The 6,000-nt window shown below is 26.2% G+C and overlaps 1 protein-coding gene across 1 annotated transcript in view; it reads right to left on the minus strand.

Annotated features, from left to right (window-relative positions):
- LOC126897423 (protein numb) overlaps nucleotides 1–2,548 on the minus strand; it is a 31,936-nt gene extending 29,388 nt beyond the window's left edge. Inside the window, exon 1 of the mRNA XM_050670989.1 lies at nucleotides 2,210–2,548. The gene's annotated coding sequence lies outside the window, so the exon portion shown is untranslated. The remainder of the gene's footprint in view (nucleotides 1–2,209) is intronic.
- Between the last annotated feature and the right edge of the window lie 3,452 nt (nucleotides 2,549–6,000).

Below are 6,000 nucleotides of genomic sequence, written 5' to 3' on the forward strand. Positions count from 1 at the left end.
GCATCTTTTTACTCTTGTTATGCAATATTTTAATAATGTTATGTAATTAACTAAATAACAAATACTTTGTTGGATATAATTTGTTTATCACAACTATTAGTAAACATAAAATTCAAATAATTTTAAAGATATTGTACGACTGAATCCCACGTGAATTTGAGAAATTTATAAGAGTAATTAACTATCTACTTTATTGTACAGTAATAATTATGTGATATTTAAGTTGTAATACTGTTTTAAACCTGTGTCAGGTCTTTTTTTCTAGACAAAGCTCAAACTGCAGGCACGCGTCGTAGAAGGTTATTTTATATCTAGGGACACATGTTTGTAAGCAATGAAGATAATTTATAATTTACATTATATTTATGCACTTATAAATTATAATGTGTATTAATGTCATCTTTAGAAGTAATTTCGGTAAAAAGAAAAACCTTACATCCTATATGCACGTCAACATATCTAAAAAAATATTTAAAAGTATAGTTGACAGTAAAAGAAAAACAATAAGTTTTAATCTAGTAGTTTTTGTGAGAATATATTTTGTCGTGTCAACAACTGATTGAGATATATCAGTTTGAGTTGTCTTATATTGATAATATTATCAGATCTATGTAATAATTTGTTAATCTTTAATATGCGTAAAAAATTAAATGCATTTCACAAAATTTGAGCAATTCTTTTAATGATTCTTTTAAATATTGAGATGCTAATAATAATATTTAAATTTCTAAAATATAGATCAATTTGAAATTATTTACAGCGATCTAGGATATTTATCAATATAAAGTGTTTAAAAGAATTATAAGATTATTTAAAATATATTACAAAAATAATAAACATCATAAGATAATGTAAAATTATTATATAAAATTATGCAACATATAATGTAAAAAATTTGTTAATAAACTCGAAAGCGTCTAAAAAAAATCACTTTAAGTGGCATTAAAATATAATCCTTTTGAATCATTTAGACTCAGGACAAATAAACTAGTAAGTATAAAAGGTTATGAAAAATGTGTCACCTTTGCCTTATCGATGCTATATTTTTTAGAAGAATACAGTAGAATTTAAATGTTTTGAAATAATAATCACATAAGATATAATATAAATATAGGATTATTATGTAACCTTANCGTTTCTTATGATAGTGATTTAAATCACTGTCAAATATTATCTATACTTGTCCCATCTATGCCTTGTCTACACTGTGCCTCGACCCCACTGTGCTACCGTTTATCTTATCAATGATTTTAGTTAACATAACAAATCATGAATTTTGGCATCAATCCACTCAATTTCAGCGACTTTAAACAATATAAAAAAGAAACATATAATCGTGTCAAGGTTTTAATTCCTTTAATTTGAAATGAATTAATTCGAACTATTTTTCAGTCTAAATGAATTTAAAAGTTGTATTAATGATGGAACATTTATAATCAGTAAACGTACCTATAATAAAAACTATTTAACTACCCAGTTATAAGACACTGAAATAAGAGTAAAACAATTAAATAAAACTACATCAATCATTTCCAAACCAACGGTTTTGACCTCATGTTAAAAGTATTGACTTTTTAAAGAAAGTGAAAAACGCGAAATCCATATAAAAATGTACTGACGTTTTTCGTAGTATGTTCACCAACAATATTAATACATTATTTACTTAAAAATTGTTTTATTTTAGATGAATTGAAATTATTATTACTATTATAAAAATTATTTAAATTTAAATATTTTTTAATAATATTTAAATTTAATTAACAATTCTAACTTAAAAGCCAAGTCAATTTTTTATTAAGTTTTTTTTATATATAAAAAAAACGCATGAAAAGTTTATGATTTTAGCACAAAATAAAGTTAATAAACAACTCTTAATTTACATTTTTGTTTTTATTCGATTTGTTCTTGGTACCTAAATACTTCTAGGTACTTAGTAAGTAAACATAATAATAATTACATTTTAAGGATCTAAAATAAATCAACTATGACACCAATGACATATTTAATATTTTGACTTGGGAGGGTGGAAAGTGAAAAAAATTTTCTTAACCCTATCATCGAAAACAAATAAATCTTAATTACAAATTTGTTTTTATTCTGGAGGAGATACAAACCCCTATTTATTTATTTATTAATGAATGCGACTTTAAAATAATAACAATAAATTATGAAAAATATAAAACATGGAAGGATATGTAGAAGAACTTACATGAACTTTTGATGGTGATAACTACATTAGTCGAAAGGGCGTATTTAACAGATTCGCAGGTGTCTTGTGCCTTATTCGATTTGTCTTCCATTATTCAGTGAACGACGAAATGAACGTCACCGTTGATTGAATTTCGATTTTCGTCTTGGCGTGTAGAATTTAATAGCAGTCAATTTTAACGTAAATTGAAATAACAAATTAAAACGTGATAAACGCGGTAGCGGTTACGTCACTAGTCACTGCCAGCGGTACGGTCTCACGTTTTACTGATCGCTAACGTACACTAGCCGTTGGATACGACTAAAACTTCAGTGCCCCTCCCGACCTCCCGCGGTTTACTGCGATAGCGTTCGGCGTTTCTACCTTGGCGCGGCCAGCGACAATAATTACTGCACGCAATACCGGCGCAGACGCCCCGGCCTTGGATCGGACGTCGGTAGAGGTAACGATGAGGCATGCACCTCGAGAGCGCTCGATATTTATTCAGAGCATACATTTTTCTGAACAAGGGCTCATTATTGCTTAGCAATCAAATAAATGATTGACGAAATAAAAATTTAACATCATGTTATAAAATATATAAATAACGTGGTTAGCGATTGCATCATGTAGCTAATTCAATAAAAAAATTTAAAAAATATAAAGTGATCACACAAACTTATCCTAGTTTGTGCTTAATATCTTAGTATCACAAAAGTGTACCGTAACCAGGTATTTGTACCAATTGCACTATTCGTACCATAGTTTATCAAAATATGTGAGTATCGTGTAATTCAGTTCATGGCAATCCCCTTAACCCAAAATTTGTACAATTTTAGTATGTTAATTTATTTATTATTTTTATGTTATAAATAATAATATTAAACAGAAAAAAAACAAGTAAATACAGATTTTCCAATAAAAAATAGTTATTATTTTAAGTCCAATGTCCATTCTAATGGACAAGCCCTCCCTTTTGAAGTAAAAAGATCTAATGACCATTAAATTCATCAAAATAGTGTTTTTGTAAAAAAAATTACTACATAAAGAAAACAAATTTTTTTTTCTATCTGTGGAATTGAAAAGGTTAAGTCTACAAGTGTAAATTTGTGGGGTTATGGATGTTTCAATGGAGCACAAGCCATCACGCAAACTACGCCACTAATCAATTGTTTCCTATTTAATAGTATAAAGTTATTGACATTTCAAGGAAAATACCAAGGTTTTGTATTATTATATTTATAGTTTAAGTATCCTGTTAACCAAGTTGAATTTTTCACGTTGTATTAATCAATAAATCAAAAATGTTACTAAATTTTTAATTACACAAATAAAATATATTTTTTATTTAAATTTGATCGTTTTTTAAATAAATTAAAAAAAAACATTAAAAATAATCGAAAATTATTTTAGAATAATAATAGCATATTATCCATATTTTGTATAACAATAATATATAAATTATATTATTATATTTATATATGACATATGATAAAAATTGCTATTTACTTTTACATTTTTTAAATTAAAAAAGATTTAATACAATGAATTAAAAAAACCCAGCACAGGGGGATCGCGGCACAGTGGTGACGTAGCATAGTTGGATAAGTATTGTGATATCTGACAGTGATTAAAATCACTATAAAAAAAAACGCTTCGATGCAAATCTTTAGATACTGTTTAATTTTAAAAAATTGGTGGACTATTCCAAAAGCTACATTATCTGCTAGTTCATTATTAATATCCTAATTAAGATAAAGTATGTAGAATGAAAAAGGGATTATTAAAAAATATTATTTCTCATAAAAAATTTATGTTGATCCATACATTTTTCAAAAAATGATAGCATAATAAAGTTGAAAATAGAAAATAGAAAATCGAAAATTTTCACACAAAAATAGCATTCGGTAGCCATTTTCACCGTGAAGATAAGATAAAATCTGACATTTTTTTTTTCATGATAAAGTATATTACATTAGCTTTAATTTAAGTTATATATAAAAGTGTCAGACTTTCCGGAACATTTTCAAAATTTAAGTTGAAAAAGTAAATTTTTTGTAAAAAAGTTGTCATTTTGAATCCCCCCCTGTAGGCAGGCAAAAAGTCAGATTTATAAAAAACATGTACCAACTGATAGGTAAAGACATCATGCAACTATAAAAATTATATTGATCCATTCGTTTTAGCTTCGATGCGAAGCTGAGAAGGTATTGGTTTTACTAAGATGTGTTTATTTTTTTTTTTTTGTGTCTGTTACCACTTTTTCTTAGCTCTCACCGAACCAATATCTTTCAATGATACGTCAAAAGATCACAAATTGTATCTAGTCGAAGACATTACCCTCAAAAATTGAAAAAAATGCCCTCGTTCCCCGTAAATGGGGGAAACCTCCAAAAAAATTACTTTTAAATAAAAATTAAAAAAAAAAAAAAAATTAGCGATTAAAAATCGCTAATTTTCGAAATTTTTTCAATTTTTTTTACTTAAAAGTGCCATAACTTTTTTAAAAATGAACATATCAATATAATTCTTTTTTATATAGATGCATAATATCATTACCTTTCATTTGGTATATTTTTTTCATAAATTTAACCCTTAACCTGCCCACAAGGGGGGATTTAAAATGACAACTTTTTCACAAAAAATTAATTTTTTTAACTTAAATTTTGAAAATGTTCCGGAAGGTCTGACACTTTTATATATATCTTAAATTAAAGCTAATGTAATATGCTTTATCATGAAAAAAAAAAATTTCGGACTTTATCTTATCTTCATGGTGAAAATGGCTACCGAATGCTATTTTTGTGTGAAAATTTTCGATTTTGTATTTTCCATTTTTAACTTTATTATGCTATAACTTTTTGAAAAATGTATGAATCATTACAATTTTTTTATGAGAAGTAGTATTTATATAGATCTTTCATTCGACATACTGTTTTTTTAAATCGGACCATTTCCCTAAATACAGGGGGGATTCAAAACATAAAAATGCATATAGAAAGTAGAACTTTTTCAACGTAACTTTTGAAAGTGTTCCGGAAGGTCTGACACTTTTATATATATCTTAAATTAAAGCTAATGTAATATACTTTATAATGGTAAAAAAAAATTTCGGACTTTATTTTATCTTCATGGTGAAAACAGACATTAAACTTAATAAAAAAAATACGATTTTTGTAAAAAAATTCTTTTTTATATTTTTAACTTTATAATGCTATAACTTCTCGAAAGATGTATGGATCAATATAATTCTTTTTTTTGTAGATGCATGATGTCTTTACCTATCATTTGGTATATTTTTTTTATAAATCTGACTTTTGACCTGCCTACAGGGGGGGATTCAAAATGACAACTTTTTCACAAAAAATTGACTTTTTCAACTTAAATTTTGAAAGTGTTCCGGAAAGTCTGACACTTTTATATATATATTAAATTAAAGCTAATGTAATTTACTTTATTATGCGAAAAAAAAATTTCGAACTTTATTTTATCTTCACGGTGAAAATGGCTACCGAATGCTATTATTGTGTGAAAATTCTCGATTTTATTTTTTACATTTTTAACTTTATAATGCTATGACATATTGAAAAGTGTATGGATCAACATCATTTTTTTATGAGAAATAATATTTTTTAATAATCCCTTTTTCATTCTACATACTTTATCTTAATTAGGATATTAATAATGAACTAGCAGATAATGTAGCTTTTGGAATAGTCCACCAATTTTTTAAAATTAAACACTATCTAAAGATTTGCATCGAAGCGTTTTTTTTTGATAGTGATTTTAATCACTGTCAGATATCATTATAC

This window comes from Daktulosphaira vitifoliae, unplaced genomic scaffold (genome assembly GCF_025091365.1).
Source record: "Daktulosphaira vitifoliae isolate Bord-2020 unplaced genomic scaffold, ASM2509136v1 Scaffold_1, whole genome shotgun sequence".
Classification (NCBI taxonomy): Eukaryota; Metazoa; Arthropoda; class Insecta; order Hemiptera; family Phylloxeridae; genus Daktulosphaira; species Daktulosphaira vitifoliae.